Here is a 21,204-nt window from a genome sequence, read left to right on the forward strand (position 1 = left end):
GATAGAACTGAGTTTTAGGAGGGGTTATTGGTTCATGGATTTATATGGAATTAGAAATCCAAACAAAAATCATTTGTTATTCAATCATTGATTTTAAAATCCTAATTAAATTCATGTGTTATTGGTTCTATGATTTATAAATATTAGTTAAAATCATATGTTATTCGTTTAGTCATTTGTTTTTGGATTTGAGAATCCAAATTATGTTTTAAATGGAATTGAATGGAATTGAAAGAGAAAAATAGAAGGATTCAAATCCATGGGTAAACACATGTTATTTCAAAATCCATATATCTTGATTTCATAATTAATAGAAATTTTCAAATTCTATATGGATTTACAAATTAATAAACCAATAACACCCCCTTAGGCTCTCGGGTAAAATCAACTGAAAAGTGCACATAGGTCGTCATAGTTAGAAAGATTGAATATTGCTACAATCAAGAATTGGGACATTTTGAGGACCATCAAATGAGATTAGGGAAGAAAAATCAACTGTTCACACAATTTTTGTGTTGTGTTTTGCAATCCATATAGGCCGAGAGATAAGAGACTAAGAGCACATCCATTTGCAACTGCTTCGTCAGTAATTTTAAAGGCTTGAGTCAGTAATAATAATCTTTTTGTTGTCAAGTTTAGCAACAGTCTTAAATGTTTCAAAATTATGGTTGTGTCGAAGTCAAGTCGGTTTTGATCTTGTGATTCATTATCTTATGTCAATAGTCAATACTCAATACTACCATCTTCTCTATATGAGTTTGTAAGTGCTTTCAATGTTTCATTGTGTAACGAAATTACTGTCTTCAATTTTGACTGAAAACTGACTATTTCTATAATTTTTACTCCAAACTCATTTCCGCAACCAAATTGTGATTCCAAAACTTTACACTAAAAGTCCAAAATTGGAATTCCGAAACTTTTGCACGAGCCCTCGATAAAAATAGAGAAATTGGCAAATATAACCAACAAAAAAATTTTATTTAAGAAACTAACCAAAAAAAAATCTCTTGTGATATAATGTGTGTAATATGTATTAAAGACACAATTACCCCAAAAGCATCATTGTCTCTTCTTTCTTCGTTTCTCCACCTCTCTGTTCTTTTTCAGTTTCTTCCTCTCTTCCGGCCTCCTCCATTTTCTCTCCCTCTCACAAGTGCCATGGGGACTCCCATTTGATTCATCTGCTTAAGAGCCTAAACCAGAATCTCTCTGATTCGAATCGACAAGATATTGATAACTTTAAAAACGTGAATTGGGTTTTGGAAAGTGAAGAACAGACGAGTGAATGACCGATACTGTTTCAATGATCTTTTTAACATTTCAGTTTGAAAACTTTAGTCAAGATATCGCCGTTGTTGGGGTCTATCGTTTGATCTGCAAATGAATTTCTCATTAGTTGAGTGTTTCTTCTCATCTCCTTACGCTGCAAATTAGCAGTGAAGATAAATAGATTATGATGAACCTATTGGAGTTGAAGTCGCCGCGACCACCGCGACAAGCACCACCAACGCCACATCGTTGCCGCCATACCAACACAATCACCACCATTGTCATTAACACCACACCACTACAACTCACTCCTTACGCGTACGTCCACAAACTGAAACGAAATCATTCGATCCAAATGCAGCCACGAGTGTGTTACTCTCCTCTCATAACACGCGCGTCTTCATCCCTTACAAAATGAAAAGGAGTTTTTCGACTTTTTATCTTCCACTTGTGTTACTTCCTTCATTTGCCTCATTATAGTGCTATATATTTAATAACTTTATCTAGAATGGTTATTCACCTAATTCACCCATAAAAATATCTGTTTTCAAATAATAATTCCACAGTATTAGCATCAAATTGTAGTTGTGTAATTTTATTTTTGCAATAAATGAATTTTGGCGCCAACCCTAATTCCGCAATTCCAATTTGGATTGGCACTCCTAAAACTTGACATCATTACCATTCTAAGAAAATTATGTAAAAAAATTGTTTAAAAGATAAAATTTATGTGTCCACAAGTAGGAAAAATCAAAAGCAAATGAATGTGAATTTCAAATACTTAGTCACTTAAATTTGATAGATATTTTAAGGCGGTAATATCAAAAGCTTAATGCAACAAGAAAATATTTAGGCACAATAACTGAAATATGATACTTAGGGTTCTCTCATAAATCTATATATACATTTTTGGAGTATCTTTAGCAAATAAATCTTGGAGTTCCACCTTATTTACGAGTCCATGCCATTGACATTTATTATTTAGTTTTACAAAATTTAAATAAAAGATATTAATCAAATCATATCTTGCCTAATTTGTTTCTAAAAATCTCTATACAATCTTTCCATATATCTTTAAAAAAATTCCGTGAATTTTACTCCACAAAATATGCATAAAACCGATTTATAACAAATATTTATATTAACATTTTGCATAACAATAAAAATACTAATTTATAATAATCAAAATATTCACATACAAAAATTATATAATTTATATGATAAATTTAAAATATATATTAGTAGTATATATTTAAAATCATTCAAGGAACGGTATACCACGGGTGAGATCCTAAAATTATTAGATTTTATAACAATAATAATTTCTTATCTTGGATTTTATAACACTAATAATTTAGCTAACAGAATAATATAGACGGGTTTATATTGGGTCGATATTAATAAAGAACGGTATATCACGGATGAAATCCTAAAATTAACAATCAAAATACAATTATACAACTTTAAACACAAAACAAAACATACAATAGTAACTTTTTGTTTTGAGATCATCTCCAATGCCACTTCTAATTTTTCCTCTATTTTAAAATTGATTTTGCTCTAATGTACGCTTTTAAAATAGAAGAAAAAATAGAGTTATATAATACTCATCTCTATTTTTTTCTCTATTTTAAAAGCATACATTAGAGCAAAATCACCTATAGTTTGACAAAAAAAAACAATTAGTGCAAAATCACTTTTAAAATAAAGGAAAAAATAGAGGTGGACATTGGAGATTGTCTGATAAGAATTATTAAAAACATTTTGTACATTTAAGCAAATTTTTTATGATTAAAGTTTTTCTTTAAATGCAACTAGGGGAGGTCCCCGCGCCCAGCGCGGGGTTGTATGTTGATTAAGACCAGAATTAATAATTAATATTTAGGGTTATCAAGTTAGGGATATTTATTGAATTAATTTTGTCAAGAGTCTAATTTTTATAACGACATTAATATAGAATTATGGTAAAACGCTATAACTTTTGATATATATTATTAGTAATCAACAATTAATAGTGTTTTTGAATCACAAACAATTATTAGTGTTTATATCTTGATATATATAATAGAATTAAATATAAAAAATCTATATATTTAAACCAACAATATATTAGCAACGCCCCGACCGCCACTGTCCATGGGTTCCCACGTCCAGTCTCGGTCTTTAGGTCCATCTTCTTTGTTTTGTCGTACTCTTGATTTTATGACATATTCATGCTTACTCGTTCCTTTCATATTAGCAACGCCCCGACCGCCACTGTCCGTGGGCTCCCCACGTCCAGTTTCGGTCTTTAGGCCCATCTTCTTTGTTTTGTCGTACTCTTGATTTTATGACATATTCATGCTTACTCGTTTCTTTCATATTTGTAATGCCACGACCGCCACTGTCTGTGGGTTCCCACGTCCAGTTTCGTTCTTTGAGCACATCTTCTTGGTTTTGTAGTACTCTTGGTTTTATGACATATTCACGCTCCCTCGTTTCTTTCATATTTGTAACGCTCCGACCGCCACTGTCCGTGGGTTCCCCACGTCCAGTTTCGGACTTTAATTTGGGCCCATCTTCCTGGTTTTTGTTGTATTCTTGATTTTATGACATATTCATGCTTTTAGATTGTATGTCACTGGAGTTTTTCGTAGTTGGAAACAAATAATTGAAAAATATAATCTCTTACCATATCTCTTACCTATCAAGTAAGTCATCTTGCTCTTTGAAGTAGTTATGTACGTAAAATTTCAATGGTATAGAAACAGGCATCTCCTTTGTATATATCGTGTCATATTTATCGTCCCTATTGTAGTATCTTTGTCTCTACCTTCGCCATTGGTCGCTGCGTAACCCTTCAGTTGATCTCTTGTTTATAAAACCCATATAAAAAGTTGTAAGAGAAATATCATTTTCTTAACTGTATCGTATATGTATTTGTAGTATATTGATTTGAGATTGCAAAGATGTATGCCTATCAAGAAGCTCTTAGCAAAGTAAACACTGAAGATAGGTACTAAAAATGAGAGGGTTACAGAGAGCAAGTATCTATCCCTTAGAAACCACTATGTGCAACTGAGAATAATTCATATATGTACATACATACACATGTATATAACGTATTGAAGCTTTTAAATTTAAATATCGAATGCTACAAAACTGGAAAATTGCTTGTGGAGAAAGCAATATGAACATGGCCACATATATAACAAATAACCGATTATGCTTGTCGTAGATCATTCTCTTTCAAACCAAAAGTTTTACCTAAACAACATATCAAGTGACTCACAAGAGATACATAAGAGCCATATCCTAAAAATATCCGGCAAAGCAAAAACGCTCCAGGTTCGAGAAGGAAGTCATTGGAAAATTTGAGTATATACCAAACTGGAGAGTAATTCGGCTACAAAGAGAGATGTGTTGGCTTTGAAGAAAAAGCTATGTGATGCTCTACCTTTTATTTATGAATTTTATGCTATGAATATATGTTTTTGTTAGGGTTCAACTTCAGTCTCTAGATTAGAGACTTATATTCATCCGACAAACAATTCGATGTCACAATCAACGCTACAAAATTGGTGGGTTCTCTCTATTAACAAACAAAAAAAAATTCTGGGGTATATATATTTTTTTTGTTTTGTTAGATCCATACGACGAAGAACATGACGAAGAACACCAAAAATTCTCATCAATCCGGTACGTTTGATCTTATTTTTATTAGTTTAACAATAACGGTTATGTCCGAATCTGAAATAACCATGGCTCCAGACTCCTTCACACCATGGCCACATATCACCGGAGTGGAGACGATTTCAAATTCGGAGCTTCTCTTCGCATATAAAATCATACATATGGTCTCTTTGTTTCGGGTTCCCTCTACAATAATTAGTACATATTTCAAAACTGAGCTACAAAAGAGCACATTGGATTTTGGTAAACATCAAGATTGCTTCCTACCTTCCAAGAAACATGATAGACTAATTCACATCCAAGACCAAACATTAGCCACATAAAGCCTGAATCAAATTAAACGATCTTAGGATGCTCTTCATAATCCGTAAGTTAAAGAGACTTGCATTAATATTGCAAATTAGACTCTAGAGGTCCACAATGGTTAATCAGAGTGTATCAAAGACGACGAATAAAGCATGAATTAGAATATCAGCAGAGGAAGCACACAAATATTCAATAAACGTAATCAATCACTGAGAATAGCATGGACCCAACTTTTGAAAGATTCATAAAAAAGGAAGATTTTTCCTATGCAACAATATTCAAACAATGAGAAGATCAATGATTGATGACTAACCATACAACCGAAGCAAAGCCATAAACAGAAACGAAAGTACTAAAGAGCCACAACAGCAGTGATACGACATTTGTTTCCTCGCACTGGAAACAATGACGTGCTTCCATAAATCCAATCTAGTTTTTATGAAAAACAAACCTGCATTCATAATAAACACACTACTATTAATTATTATTTTTTATGCAAGAATTAAATGGCAGTATAAAAAATTCAATGGTTAGTGCCGAAAAAAAAAGCAAGGATTAGTTATGATATCAAATCAAAATTAAATATCAAGCAAGGTATTTACATAAAATTAAGGCAGTGGAGGATCTAAGAATTTTTTATATGACAATATCTACAACTAAACAAAGAAAATTTATATATTTTTAAAACAGAATCATTATTTGTTTTTTGGTAAGATTAAAATCGAATCATTATCATATTAGTAAAATTATCATTTATTTATTATTATCCACGTTAATTTAAAAGTTTAAGAGAATATCTGCTTTTTTCTCATAAAAGGATGGAATAATAACATAACTCTTTTAGATTTATAACTATATTTGACATTATCATATTAAATCTATTAAGATAAATATATTTCTTTTTGAAAAATATAAATAAAATGATAATATAATTATTATAGATTTACAATTATATTATTATCCATGTCAAAATTTTAAAACATTTTACTTTTTTCTCACATAGGAAGATAGAACAATAACGTAACAGTTTAAGATTTACAACATAAAAATAATATCAGAATTGGAACGCCAAATCATAATCAACACAATTAACACAACTCTAATGGGAAATTAGAGTTATCTTGTGATTAAAATACTAAACAAACAAAACTAACCGAAACAAAACAAAAGTCTTCCTTTCAAAATCATTAACGTGACGGATTGCTGACTGATTAAGTTGAAGCTTTAGGCATTTAAAGATCTAGAAAGATGATTAAGGTTAAACATTTTTATTTATTTTAAACAACGTTTGAATGTTGACAAAAAAAGAAGAAGAGAGTGTTGGGACCATCGGGAGAGACAACGTTGAGCAGCTGCGAAAGAAGCCAACGTTGTCTATTATGTTCCTCACAGTGTTTGATTTGACTTCTGATGACATTACACTCCTGTCCACTTGTTGTCTCGAAAGTTCATGCAATGGAAAATTATTAAACAAAACAATTTACTTTTATGTATAAATCCTAGGGAAGAACCAATCAAGCTAAGATCAATGGTTGTAGTTTTAGTACCGTATACTTCTCAAATATACCCGTTGAATAACGGAAATCCGCAAGACGGGGAGGAGACGAAGTCAACCTAGCTGGCAAAGGAGCTAACCCAGCACCTTTGGTCTTATTTATGGTCATATGTATTTAGCAAAATATGGTATACAAACCGAACCAATCAACAACAAAACCTGGTTTTAAATTGTTGTATATTTCTCAAAAGTCAAAACCCATAATAACCAATGGAACAGAAGAAGCTAATGCAGAGCATACTTACGCTTGGAGTAAAGAGTGATGCAAGCTTCCATTGGCACACCCGAAAACGCATCAGAGCATGGAAAGAAACCTAAAAACCAATAAATTAAACAATAATTAAATCTTAGTGCATGGAAAACGAATCCTATACATACCAAAGTCCGAATCTCAGTGCTTTAGAATGACCTCGATACCAAAAACTTTAAGTTACTACTTCCATATATGTAATATTTTAGTTTGGGGAGAGAGATTGGCAACGAAGAGTAATTCCTGAATTTAACAGCCAAGTTTGTTATCCCTAATCTAAAGAGAGGAATACTTAAATTGTATTAACGACAAAAATTAGCCTCCTCTGAAGATTCATCCCTGAAATAAGTCATCTTTCTGACTTTGTGGCAACTGTGTTATCAAAAGTTGAGTGTTTCTTCTGAAAAAAAGACATATTTGAAAATAATAAGAACATGTACCTCAACAAAATCGGGAGGTACCTCATCTTTTTACAACAAAAAGAAACATACCAAACCATCGATGATTACCTTCTCAAAAGTTGAAACCAAACTTTTTGATTATAAAAATTGATTAGTGGTGAAAATAGTGAAACCATAAATACAAAAAAAAATATATCAAATTTGTACATATAAACTATAAGATCACCTGTTTATTCATTGAATTAGGTCCAAATTTTCCATACACCAGTTCACATCGTCCCCTCCATACATCCACCCTACAATAAAAAGAAAAATTAAAATTAGGTAGAAGCAAAAAAAATTTTGAAAAAAAAGAACAAAAAAACAAGGGTTAGTTATGATCTGAAATTGAATACCATGAGCAAGGTATTTATATTGAATAGGAGGCGGTGCATGATTTAGGGTTTCTAAATTTTTCGACGATAAATACAAAAAAAGAAAAGAAAATTTACATATTTTAATAAGCAAATCACTATCATAATAATAAATATTTGTAAAACTGCCATTTATTCATTGTTATCCATGTTTATTTAAAATAATATTTACTTTTTTCCGTAAAAATATGGAATAATAACAACTATTTTAGATTTATTATTATATCTGATACTATCTTATAAAATATATTAAAATTTAAGGGAAAATTCCTTTCTGTTTCAAAAATAAGGCGGAACAATAATATAATTTTTGATTTACAATAGATAGACATGCATGGTATCCATATGCGTCATGTCACGCTGATCCATATTTTTTTTCCAAAACTCGATCTAATTGCTATTATGTGCAAAAATCACTGCCGTTCACGTTCATGTTCACGTTAGCACTCCATACCTTAATTCACATGTAAACCTCTCTGCCTATCTCTGACTTCAGCTCTCTCATCTTCGAGTCTCCCCAAGAAAGTTTTGACACCACACCAACATTTCATTCGTCAAAATTAAATCGAGTTTGCACAAGGTTACAACCGATTAATAGGTGGTCTTCTACCTTCTATTTACGATTTTATGCTATGAATATATGTTTTTGTCAGGGTTCAAGTCAATCTCCGGATTAGAGACTTATAATCATCCGACGAACAATACGATGGCGTGATAACCGTTTCTAAATTGGTGGGTTCTCTTTCATTGATCTACATATTATTTTTTGTTCATTTTTTTTTCCAAATATTTAGATTGAAACGACGACGAACACGACGATCATACCAAAAATTTCATCTATTCCGGTACGTTTGATCTTTATTTTAATTAGTTTAACAATTAATAGCCGTTTACGATTAATTTCGGATATCTAAATCTTATTAGTTTGAGTAAGGTTAGAATAGTATTCTTTTATGTTTATATTAATGCTCCGATTAATAATTTTCGGATATTTGACATTATCATCTTAAATATATCAATATTATAATAAATATTTTCCTTTTCCATTTTTTTTTTTTGGTATAATTCCTTTTCCGATAAATTATGAAACAGATCTGTTTACACAAAAAGTAAAAAAAAAAAAAAAAAAAACCATCAACCGTCTCCATTCACACGTTTCTTCATTATGATCACGAATTCACGTTCATGGAAGCTTCATCATACATTAACACTTACAAGTTTCTTCGTCGAGTTTTTATCCAAGGTTTCTTCGTCAACTCTGTATCCAAGGTAATAAATATTTGTTCTTTTCATTGGTTAGAATTATAGGGTGCAGGATAGTATTGACGTCTTAAACACATAACATGGGCAAGATACTATGAGAAGCTTGACTATTCTGCTTCTATAGATCAACAGGTGAAATTCTATCACTAAATTATTAGATCTCTGTTATTGCTATGAATATATGCTTTATATTAGGATTTCAAGTTTTGCCTTCGTTTAGAAGAATTATATTCACACGACGAAGAACACGATGAATTCAATTAAAGCTTCCTAACTGGTACTTCGTTGTTCCTTTTTTTTTTTGGTTAATTATCATGTTTATTGTTTCCAAAATTATTTTTTCCTGGTTAATTCCGAAATTTAATTTAATTTTTCCAAAATTAATTAGATTTCATTAAGGGTAATTAAGTAATTGCGTAAAATCAATGACTCAACAAGAGCCGAGAGTCCGACACGTCAGCAAAAACACTTCTCAAATATTGTTATATATAGATAAATAAAATATGACAATTAGGATTCTCTTATAAATTATGATATCAAAAGTAGTAGTCTAACCTGTAAATTCAAAGATTAAATAGTCATTTCTTTACTTGGAAGTAAAAAAATAATTAAGAATCATGAAATCATTTTGAATATTAGAAATTTTGTGTTTTGATAAGAATTGTCGAAAAATATTCGGAAACGTGCTAGACATGTAAGCAAGTTTTCAATGGTAAAATATTTTTATGGACTTGAACCATTAGATACATTTGATCAAGTTTTACGCTAAATTTCATTTCCGCAACCAAATGATTCCAAATTTTTTCTACCTCAAAATTGCAATTCAAATTTTTTTGCCCGAGCCCTAATCAACTTTTTTTTCACATATATAATCATTTTACAATATCAGCATCAAAGTACAGGTGTGTAATATTTGGCATATATGAATTTTGGTGTGAACCATTGTATAATGTTTGGTTTACCACTAGTGAAACATGACATAACCACCATTGTAAAAAATCATGAAGTATTTACGCCAGTTAATCTAAAACTCTTATACTAAATGAGCTAAACAAAATTTTGCTTGTTTCTGCGAAAGATCGGATGTGATTATTAGAGGTTAGATTTCTATTAAGAAAAACTACTGATCCGAGGAACTTAATATGGTGTTGTATACAAAAGGAAACCATACATTTTTCTTTAAAAATTATCAGTTTTGAGTATTTATATATATCATTCTAGATTGAAATGTCTAGATTATTATGTGTTTGAAATACTTGGGCACCTACGCTTTTCATAACATACATAGCATATCTTATGTTTTGGCCAATTAAAACACAAATAATCTTCCATGTAACAAGATAGATAGATAGATATATAGATCGATAGAATTAAACACAAGGTATGTATATCACCTAAGATGATAATGAGAAAATGAGAAAACATCTTTAGAAAACCAATCTCCTTCATCAGAAGTTAATTCCAACCAGTCATGAGCATCCATGTATCATCTATGGGTTCATGAAATTTTGTAAAATCATAACCCCATGTCAAAGATGCTTGCTCTGGAACATAAAAGCACGTTGTAGCATCCATATTCAAAGTCATCACCTCATCAACAATATTCTCACATTTGGTAGTGACAATTTCTGAGTTTGTAGTTATAGAATCAACTTCTCTGTTCACACTACAAAAAAAATTCACATTCTTAACACGACAGAAGTGCTATAATACGTCATTCATAGCGTTTTCATAAACGTTGTTTCTGCTCCAGTTATTATAGACCCCCCACATACGATAGCATTTTCGGCATGTTATGGTAAACCCCCACATACGATAGCATTTTCATTTTATTGCTTTAATCAAACGCTATAATATACTTTATTATAACCCACGTTTAGTGCTATTTTATATAATGTCGTAGATTTTTTTTTTTGCTATATAAATTTAATTTGATTTATAAAATAAATTTTATTTTGGAACCCAATTTTGTAAAATTTACTTAATTGGACATATATATATATATATATATATATCATCAAGAAGTAAATATTTCATTAACCAAACAAGTCATACATAACATCATATTAAGTCTTATACTTATTACTAAAATGCTGCCTAGTCTTAAACAAACTAAAACTAACATCACAAGGGGAAAATAAAAAACTTCTTAAAGCCTTCAAAATCATCATCTTCTTAAACTAGCTTCTTTATACCCGTAGAATGTGTTATCTCGTACCTAAGCCTCACAACATTCTTATCACATGACGAAAACAAGTCTTTGAAACCATCCTCTCACTTAACCTGTTTTACAATAAAACAAAACAAACGAAACCAATACAATCAACAACGTTCATGGACTTTCTATATCTCCTTACTTGAACATGTCGTCTCATAATAAGAAGTAGCAACATCAGTTTTTAACTAAGGGACATATTGCAAGGATATACTAAGATAGAAAAGACAGAGATAAAAGAACAAACCAAAGGTTAGAAAGTATACAAAGAGTTAGATGTAAATTGATTCTTTGAGAGCAATGCCATTTGCAAACTGAAAGTAAACAAACCTCAGTTCCTGCAAATTGCTTCAAAATTTTCTTGCCAAAGCTCAGGAGCAACTCTTTCAATGGTGTCTCTAGCAGAAGATCTGCATCCACCCTTGAAAAGAATAATGCTTAAGGTAAGTCTACATAAAATCTTACCAAGAAAAGTAGCATATAAATTAGTTAAACAAAAGACACATACACAAATAGCATCTGAAGAACTATTATCTTTTCCCCTGCTCTCAATCACCTATCACACCATAGAGATTGTATCAGATTAAAAACTTTAAAATGTAGAAGGTTCCGTTGATAGCTTATGAACCATACCATTTTGAAGATGGTGTGATATCTGCTAATATGAACATTCATGTTTGTCTTGCCAAAGTGCCTATTAACTGTTAATTGAACAAGACCAAGTCAATACACATTAGACATACAAAAATGTAGGTAAACAAATACTTCTTAGTAAAGCTTTGCCTTTAAAAGCTTATCCAAAATCTATAAGCTTTAAAATCTGTTCAGCGTCACTAATAATTTCTTTCTTAAGACCAGCAACAAACACTCCACGTTGTACATCAAGAGAAAGCAAGAGAATTTAAACACTCATAAGCAAACTAATGAAGAAGATATTACTGATGAAAATAATCAAAACCAACCTCCAAATGTTCATGAATTTGTAGTCTCTGGTTCTCAACAGTCAACACCTAAAAGATCGTCAATTTCTTCGTTGTAAATTTCCATGTACGAAACTCACAAATCAAAAGCTGTACTCTTTTTCTTACTTCACATATCATTGAATAATCAAAAGTTGTACTCTTGTTTGTCAGATGCTTTTCGTGTCTAAGTCTTAGTGAGTCATAATTTCCATTTCTCCTTTTCTGTTTTAGCGGAAATGTGAATCAATTCAATCAATCAGAACTGCCCTAAAGATTCAAATTACACATCTTTCTTCTTTATGCAAAGGATTGAATCTAAAATTTTCGAAAATAATCAGAGAACTCACGAAAGTTTTTCCTAGTTTGGGTACGGAGATAGATCTGAACGGCGGGAGAAGATAGACGACGGAGCTCCGAAGGAAGAGAAGAAGAACCGGGTTTGGTGGATCCGAGAATGGATTTGAAAGTAAGAGAAGACGCCATAAAGATCTGAATGGCTTTTGTGGTCTTCTTCTTCTTCTTCGTTGCGCAAATGGAGGAGGCGATTGGATTTGACCGCCATTGGAGGAGAAGATAAAAGTTTATCACTAGGCTTCAAGACAACAGTCGTGAACCCATGTCTGAGAATCCCAGCAGAATAAATCCATGTATAGATCTAGTAGAAACTTGGTATGTCTTGAAGCTTTGATTACTTCTAGAACTATGGATCTGATATTGGAGAAATAGAGGGTAATTTGAGATTTGATATCGGATTAAGAGAAGTGGGAAGAGAGGCGGTTGGGTTTAAAAGAGGAGAAGCAAGTCGTCTGAGTCGTCTAATGGTGGAGGAGTAGATCGAGATAGAATGAAGAGAATAGTTTTTTTTTTTGTTTAAAGCTTTTTTTTCTGTTTAGTTTTGGAATATAAAAAGAAACAGTAGCTGTAATTGTGTTATTTTTGTCTAAGGTGGTGTTATTCAATGATGGATTTTAATAGAATTGAAATCCAACACTAATCCAGTGTTATTCAACTAATGATTATAAATCTAACGTTAAAATCTGGTGTTATTAGATCTTATATTTCATTAGATTTTAAAAGTTTGGTGTTATTCAATGGTGGAATTAAAGTCAATTCTTTAAGGTTTGTAAAATCCAGTGTTATTCAAAACTAAAAGACTTGTAAAATCTTTGTATATTAAGTCATTTCAAATGAAACCTCTTTGGAGTTTCATGAGTAAATTATTAGAATCAAAATCCAAGATATACTGCAGAGATTTTGAAATCCACACAAACAGATTCTTAAAACCAGTATCAGAAAACAAATCTAAACTTTAAAGAATTGACTTTAACTCCACCATTGAATGACACCCCCTAAGTATTAGCGCCAATGATAAAAATTAGTCTCCAAAAACTCCCGCTTAAGTGAAATGTCGGTTTAGCATTTTTAAAATGCTATAATAGAAATCTCCAATCTAGTTAGTCCCTTTTAATAGCAGTTACGAAAACTGCGCTATCGTAATGTGCTATCAATGCTCATTTTTCTTGTAGTGTCATAAGGCCATTGTTGATTGTGATAGACCTTATGTAATTTTCGAGGGCGTTGTTTCGAGGGGGAAGGGCATCACTTTTCTTGGTCCTTACGGTGTGTAGTCGACGTTTTGTAGTATTCTAGTGATTTTTAACAATATTTTCACTTCGTCCAGGGAGTCTTTTAGCAATTTCGGTCCATTTATTGCCTATTATCTTGTGGACTTCAATAAGTATTCGATCTTCTTCTTCACTCCATAAATTTTTCTAAAAACACATGGAATATGCTAGCCGTTACTATGCATATATATGCATATACGTACCATATATATATGTGGGAATTTGGTTGGAAGTGTCATTCACTGTAGCAAAACTTATCAAAAATGCCACAAAACATAAACCTTTTCAAATGTGCCACAATTGAACTTTATGAAATAATAAAGAAGACGAAAATGCCCCTTGACTAAACAAGTGGGAAAGAAATGAGAATGTGTTGAGTACACAATACCCACGTGCCTTTTTGTTTTTATTTGTGGTTTTAATTAATCTATATTTATTTAAATGTCAGATATTTGGTATTTAAATAATTCATGCAGATGCAATAAAGATGTCATTTATCGTGAACAACTACTATTATTGTCCACATCTAATATTCGTGGACAAAATCTAAAATCCTTGTCCATATTTGAAACAACAATTTCGAAGATATTTGGCGGACAAAATTTTGAAATAACAGACTTGAAGAATTTTGGTAGACAAGTATTGTTGTCCACGTTCGAAACAACAGACTTAAAAGATTTTTGGTGGACGAAAAAACTTGTCTACATTTGAAACAACAGAGTTCAAAGATATTTGGCGGACAAGATTTTCAAATAACAGACTTGAAGAATTTTGGTAGACAAATATTGTTGTCCACGTTCGAAACAACAGATTAGGAAGATATTTGGTGGACCAAAAAACTTGTCTACATTTGAAACAACAAAGTTCGAAGATATTTGGTGGACAAGAATTCAAAACAACATATATCAAAAAAAAATGGTAGACAAAAAATGTTGTCCACGTGCAAAATATAACAGATCTCGTCTATCTTCTTTTTCAGATTTAGACTCGCTTCTACTTTCTAAATTAGATTCAGACCCAGATCCGTTAAAAATTCGAAAACAATGCAAATAATATTTATTTGAAATTAAATTGGACCATATTTGAATAAGAAAAAGAAAATCAAAATTTGAGAAACTTTTATATCTATGGAGATTGAGTTATCCATGGAGATTGAGCTCTATTATTAGAGAAAAGAGAGAGATGAAAGAGAAATGAGAGAAAAGGAGAAGAAGAATGGAAAAAAAGAGAAAAAGAAACGTGGAAAAAGAGAAATAAAAAATAGAATTGTTTATTAATAATTTGGTGGAAGGGTAATTTTGACATTTCTCGTAGGGACTATGGCAATTTTGGAAAGAGTGAAAGCCTTTGTGGCAATTTTGCTAAGTTTTGCTAGATCATATGGCACATTTGTTAGATTTCTCTATATATATAATACTAGTATTAGACCCGTACTTCGTACGAGAAAAATAATCTTAAAACTTAAGATGTCAAAAATTAAACATGACCGAATAGTTACACAAAGTAGCTTCAGACATATAAATATCATTTTCGTTTTGTTCTCAGACTCCCAATTTTTGTTGGCATTTTTACTTGATTCTTCATTTATGGATGGATAAAGTAGCTTATAAGATTTACATGTTTTCTTAGGTCAATTCGATTCCTTTTATATTTTTGCCTAAACTGTTAATTATTGATGAATCATAGCTTTACTATTATTTCACCAGAAGTCTACTTACATTGATAATAGTATCAGGTTTGTGTACCTTTTCATCCATGAGGATAACTTCTATGCCTAGAGTTTTACTTTTGGAATAAAAGTCCCAAGTTCTTAAAGATAAAGCTCTTATTTTCCAGTGGCATTGGCATTAGTTTTCAACCTGATTTAAGTAAAATCAGAAAAAATTAATATGAGATAAAGAGAAAATGAAATTGAATAAAGCATAAACCTGGATCGGCTTCCTTAGATAAATTCTGTGAATATGAAAAATAAACAGTTCTTTGACCCCAAAAAAAAAAAGGAAAAATAAACAGTTAAAATGATGAAGAGGAAGAGAGACTGACAAAATAGAGATGATAAATCGAGAAGGGGATGTATGAGAATCTCAGAAAATAAAATGATAGAAAAGGAGAGAAAATTGATAAGAAATTGAGTTGATTGGAAGTTAAATAGGAGATGAAACAGTTGTAAAACGTGACATATTCATTTTGAACGTGGTGGTAGTGTGAGAAAATTTAGGAATTTAGTTTATGGATTGAAGAAGAAGATCGGAGGATGAAAGTGTTCCAATTTTTTGTTTTTTTTTCTCTAAATAATTTTGACATTTATTTATTTTTATTTTTTTTTCCCTTACCACGATCTTGATATTAACTCTTTTTTTAAGGCTTTTTTTTAACAAAATTTTGTAACAAAATCTACGTGGCAGTTTTTAATTGGTCAGGTGACTTGTGATTTATAATATAATAAAGGATAAAAATCGAAAAATTAAAGGAAAATATTACTTTGATGTCCGGACCAAGATGGTTGTGCCCTAGGAAGCACGGAATCTTCGTCGGAGGTCAGCTTCCCGCTTCGGAATCTTAGTCGGAATCGGAAGCTCTTGGAAGCTTTCGGAATCTCGCTTCCATCGCGTTTCCAAAAATTCGACTTTGGAAGCTCGTTGGAAGCTTACGATTCCGGTTTGGAAGCTTGCGCTTCCATTTTATAAATTCAATTTTACAAATAAAACATGAAATTATTATTTTTAATCAGACAAACTCAAACTAAAAATTTTGCATACTAATCTTTGTATTTTATTTTTAACAAAATCATGTTTAGAAAATAGCAATGACATGAATCTAATATGTGAGAGATATTATAAATGATTAATTAATTTAGATTAATTTCGAGAGACTTGAGTTTGATAATATTTTTACCTATAATATACATAATTTGAAACGATTTTGTTTGATGTTATTTAAAAAAAGAATGAATATAGTGTTATAATTTTTTTCTTGAATTATTTGATTTTGTTTGTTGTAAAAATTGGTTTAATTTTTAAATTTAGTTTTTAAAATTTATTTATTAGATTTATGGGGTTAATATAACTTGTAATATGATATAATGTTTAATATTTAGTTATATATATACATATATATATATTCTTTATATATACTATACGCTTCCATCGCGTACCGCTTCCGTAAAATTTTCTAAAAAATCGCTTCAGCGCTTCTAAACGATTCCGTTTCCGCGTATCCGCTCCCGTTTCCATGCAACATAGCCTTGTGCCACCTCTCTCTACCTAGGAAGCACGGAAGCTTCGTCGAAGGTCCGCTTCCCGCTTCGGAAGCTTAGTCGGAATCGGAAGCTTTTGGAAGCTTTTGGAATCTCGCTTCCATAGCGTTTCCAAAAAATTTACTTTGGAAACTCGTTGGAAGCTTACGATTCCATTTTAGAAGCTTACGTTTCCATTTAAAAAATTTGATAATCAAATATTAATAAGAAACATGAAATTACTTTTTTATAGTATTTTTTACAATTAAAAGAAACCAAAACTAATTTAAAATTTAAATTTTTGCATACTAAGTTTTTTATTTTATTTTTAAAAGATCATGCTTAACAAAATAACCACGACATAAATTATTTATTTGGAAAATGTTGGAATGAATAATTGACTTAAATAAACTTTGAGAAACTTGAATTTGATGATGTGTTATCGATAAAATAGAATTTGAAACTATTTTATTGGATGGAATTAAGAAAATGAGAGTGAAGATAGTGATCTAAAATTTTGACTTTGAACTATTTTATTTATATTAATTGTAAAAATAAACTATTTGGTTTTTATTTGTAGATGAAGTATTTAAAATTTATGTATTAGATTTACGTGGTTAATTATATGTTTTAATATTATATAATGCTTAATGTTTTATTATATATGTATATTAATTTCTATATACGCTTCCAACACGTACCCACTTCCTAAAATTTCTAAAAAAATCGCTTACACGTTTTCAAACGCTTCGCTTCTACGTACCCGCTTCTGATTCCATGCAACCTAGCTCTCTACATTGTTTACCTACTCGTCCTTGGAACATTTTTGCGATTGATGTCCAATTTTTTATTCCATTACGTTTCACCATTTTCACCAACATCCTACGTGTATATATATATATGTCCCAACACACATATTAATAATACAAAATCCTCAACAATAATAATTATATCATTTAACAAAAAAAATATTTGTAAAGATTTTTTATAATGGAATCATTACTTTTCTTGTCAACATATTAAATTATTAACTTTATGATGAGAATAAAAAAAAAACTTACTCGTCTTCAGTAGCAGTCCATTGCCCTTTGATAATAATGTCTTTCTTCTTAGGAAAAAAGATATCTGGCTACACCAAGTATAGGTGAAGACATGGCCACACATGCGAAATTTAATAATGGATCCTAAACTACATGAACTATATGTTAATCATGGCCACATATACAAACTAGATTACGTTATGTGTTAAACACCATTACCATAAAATCTCAGAACACAGGGATGTTGACTCCGGCAACGTAACCCGTTGACTCATCGGAACCCATTAAATAACCGGATCCCTCACTTACAACCCGTAACCCAGACCCGACCCGACTCATCCTTCTTTCTGTTGGGCCTAACACTTAATGGGCCTAATTATTAAACAAATCCGGCCCATTTATATATGACCATAATCGATTAACGATTCATCATCTCTTCCCCAAATCTGAGAAATCGATTTTTTAGGGTTCTTGGTGTTCATCGTGAAAAGTTGATTGAAGAAGGAGAGAGAGAAGATGGACACAAGCTCGGGATCTTCCTGTAGCAATCGGAGTAGATATGGAGGTGGACAAGTTTGTGACTGTGGATTGGCGGCAAAGATTTTCAAATCCAAAACGGAGCGTAATCCAAATCGAAGGTTCTATGGATGTGAGTTGTACAAGGTATATCTCGTAAGTGATTCATAACAATCTTGAGGTGATGAGATTTGACACATATGGAGTCGTTTGATTAAGTTGTTTACCTCATCGGAACAAGAATTCACTCGCGACTTTTTCTTCTCTCTCGGTTTAAAGCAACGATTACCAGATTACTCTTCTCTACATATGATTTCAAGCAACATTTACTCTCGGAAAAAAAAACCCTAGGTGAAATGGAGATTTCGTCTTCACCCAGATCATAAAACGCACCCACTCGTAATGGATGAGAAACATTTTACGGATTAGGGTTACGGCAAATTTGATGGGCTGGATTTGTGGGTTAATTGGGCCCATTAAGTTTCAGGTCCAGCAAAAAGAAGGATGGGTCGGGTCTGGGTTATGGGTCGTAATTGAGGGATCCGGTTATTTAATGGGTTCCGATGAGTCAACGGGTTACGTTGCCGGAGTCAACGTCCCTGTGTTCTGAGATTTTATGGTGATGGTGTTTAACACATAACGTAATCTAGTTTGCATATGTGGCCATGATTAACATATAGTTCATGTAGTTTAGGATCCATTATTAAACTTCGCATGTGTGGCCATGTCTTTGCCTATATTTGGTGTAGCCAGCCATCTTTTTTCCTTCTTCTTATGATCAGTTTTGAACATCACCTTATCTTGACGCCTGTTAATGGTCTCTTTTGTGACCCTCTTACTCTGAGATATTAAATTGATACCCTCTGACTTTGAGACATTAAATTGCTGAGACTCAACCACATCATGAACTGGCTCGTGACAACCAATGATAAGCCCTTGATTGTGAGCAGTATAACCACACATAGTATTCTCCTGAAAATCATGCATATTGTATGATATACCTTCAGATGTTACAGGAAATTGGGTGTTATAGGTCATTGGAAATTCTAGATCGTTGGTTATGTTATATTGAAATCCCTCAAAAACATTTGTGTTTGGGAAAGAATTTATACCCATAAATGGATTTTTTGTGGGTATTTCAATTGAAGGATGTCTGGAAAATAAACGATTTTGAATATCCCAATTGTGAGGATCGGAATTTTGGTTTGGGGTTGATGAAATCTGATTTTGGTGATACATCTTCGAAAAAAAATCAAAAAGAAAGTTGAGGCTGTTAAATTATGACCAAGAGATTTAAGATGTTCTTTTTGTTTATGTAAATAAGAAAACTATTAAATAAAAGCAATAAGAAAACATTTAATTAAGCGCGATATATTAAATATGACACTTATGGTTCTCTTACAAATTAGGATTTAAAATTAGTATCATTATTACTTGTAAGTAAAAAAAGTTAAGAATCTTGAAATCATTATGACTTATTAGGAATTTTGGGCTTTGATATGAAAACTTTTAAGACACGTAATAGACATGTAAGAAAGTTTTTAATGGTCAAAGTTTTTGTTTTAGGTAAGATTTTTTTGGACTCAAACAATTAGAAACTCTTTACTAATATTAGCAGCGATGGCTGTCAAATAGTTTGTATTGTACATTTCCTTGAAATGTCCAGTCACGTGCTAGACATGTAAGAAAGTTCATATAGTAAAAGCTTATTTTTTGGTAAAATATTTTGTGGTTTGGAATAATTAGATATGTAAAATTGAAAATAAAAGGACAAATATTTAAACATTTGTCCATCTATATATTCTAGGTTCAAGATTTGTGTTATATGCTTTAATATAATTAAAATCCTATTATTTTCCCAGTTCATAGAAATCTTACAAAACTATCAACATGCATACTACTCTTGAGAGCTTTTTCTTTTCTCAACAAGAAAGGTTACTTCATGTGCTTCTCTTCCAAAGAATAAGTCACAGTAACGCACCAATCCTGCTAGCCCGTGGAGAGAGTTTTATTTACTCTCATTGGCCAAATTGTTCCCCTTTATCCACTAAGATCCATCAAACCTGATGTTTTGCATATTCCAAATAATACTAAGTCAAAATGTGACATCCTAGCTCCAAGCCCGAAAAATCGGTCCAACTTGTTTTAAACTAATCGGGTAGAGTGTTAGACTAAACACTAAAAACCGATTATGGTTAACTGGTGATTAATGGGATAGTAATTAATATTGTAACGGTTGGAATCATTAAAACTCACTTGTATACATTCATTTGAAAATTAAGGACATGAATGGTGTGTCCTAAAGTAATAAAATAAGACATTTAAAATGGAAAAATATAAAAGTACAATGGTTCAAGAATATAATTAATTTTTTTTCACATCTCCTTTTCTCGAGAGTATGTTAGCCGCACAAAAAAAAGAGACTTGCATATATATTTTCATGTGTTTTGTCCTCACTGAAAAGTACCAGAAATCATTTATC

General features: G+C 31.5%; 1 long non-coding RNA gene across 2 annotated transcripts; it reads right to left on the minus strand.

Moving 5' to 3' along the window:
- Positions 1–11,142: 11,142 nt before the first annotated feature.
- On the minus strand, positions 11,143–13,217 carry LOC110226973. Of its 2 annotated transcripts, XR_002330864.1 has the most exons (5): positions 12,307–13,217; positions 11,978–12,045; positions 11,853–11,900; positions 11,675–11,765; positions 11,143–11,412 (listed from the first exon to the last, which is right to left on the minus strand). It is a non-coding gene; the product is annotated as an uncharacterized LOC110226973 (long non-coding RNA). The 2 variants fall into 2 exon arrangements; XR_002330863.1 differs by having other exon boundaries at positions 11,853–13,216.
- Between the last annotated feature and the right edge of the window lie 7,987 nt (positions 13,218–21,204).

Source organism: Arabidopsis lyrata (assembly GCF_000004255.2).
Source record: "Arabidopsis lyrata subsp. lyrata unplaced genomic scaffold ARALYscaffold_7, whole genome shotgun sequence".
Classification (NCBI taxonomy): Eukaryota; Viridiplantae; Streptophyta; class Magnoliopsida; order Brassicales; family Brassicaceae; genus Arabidopsis; species Arabidopsis lyrata.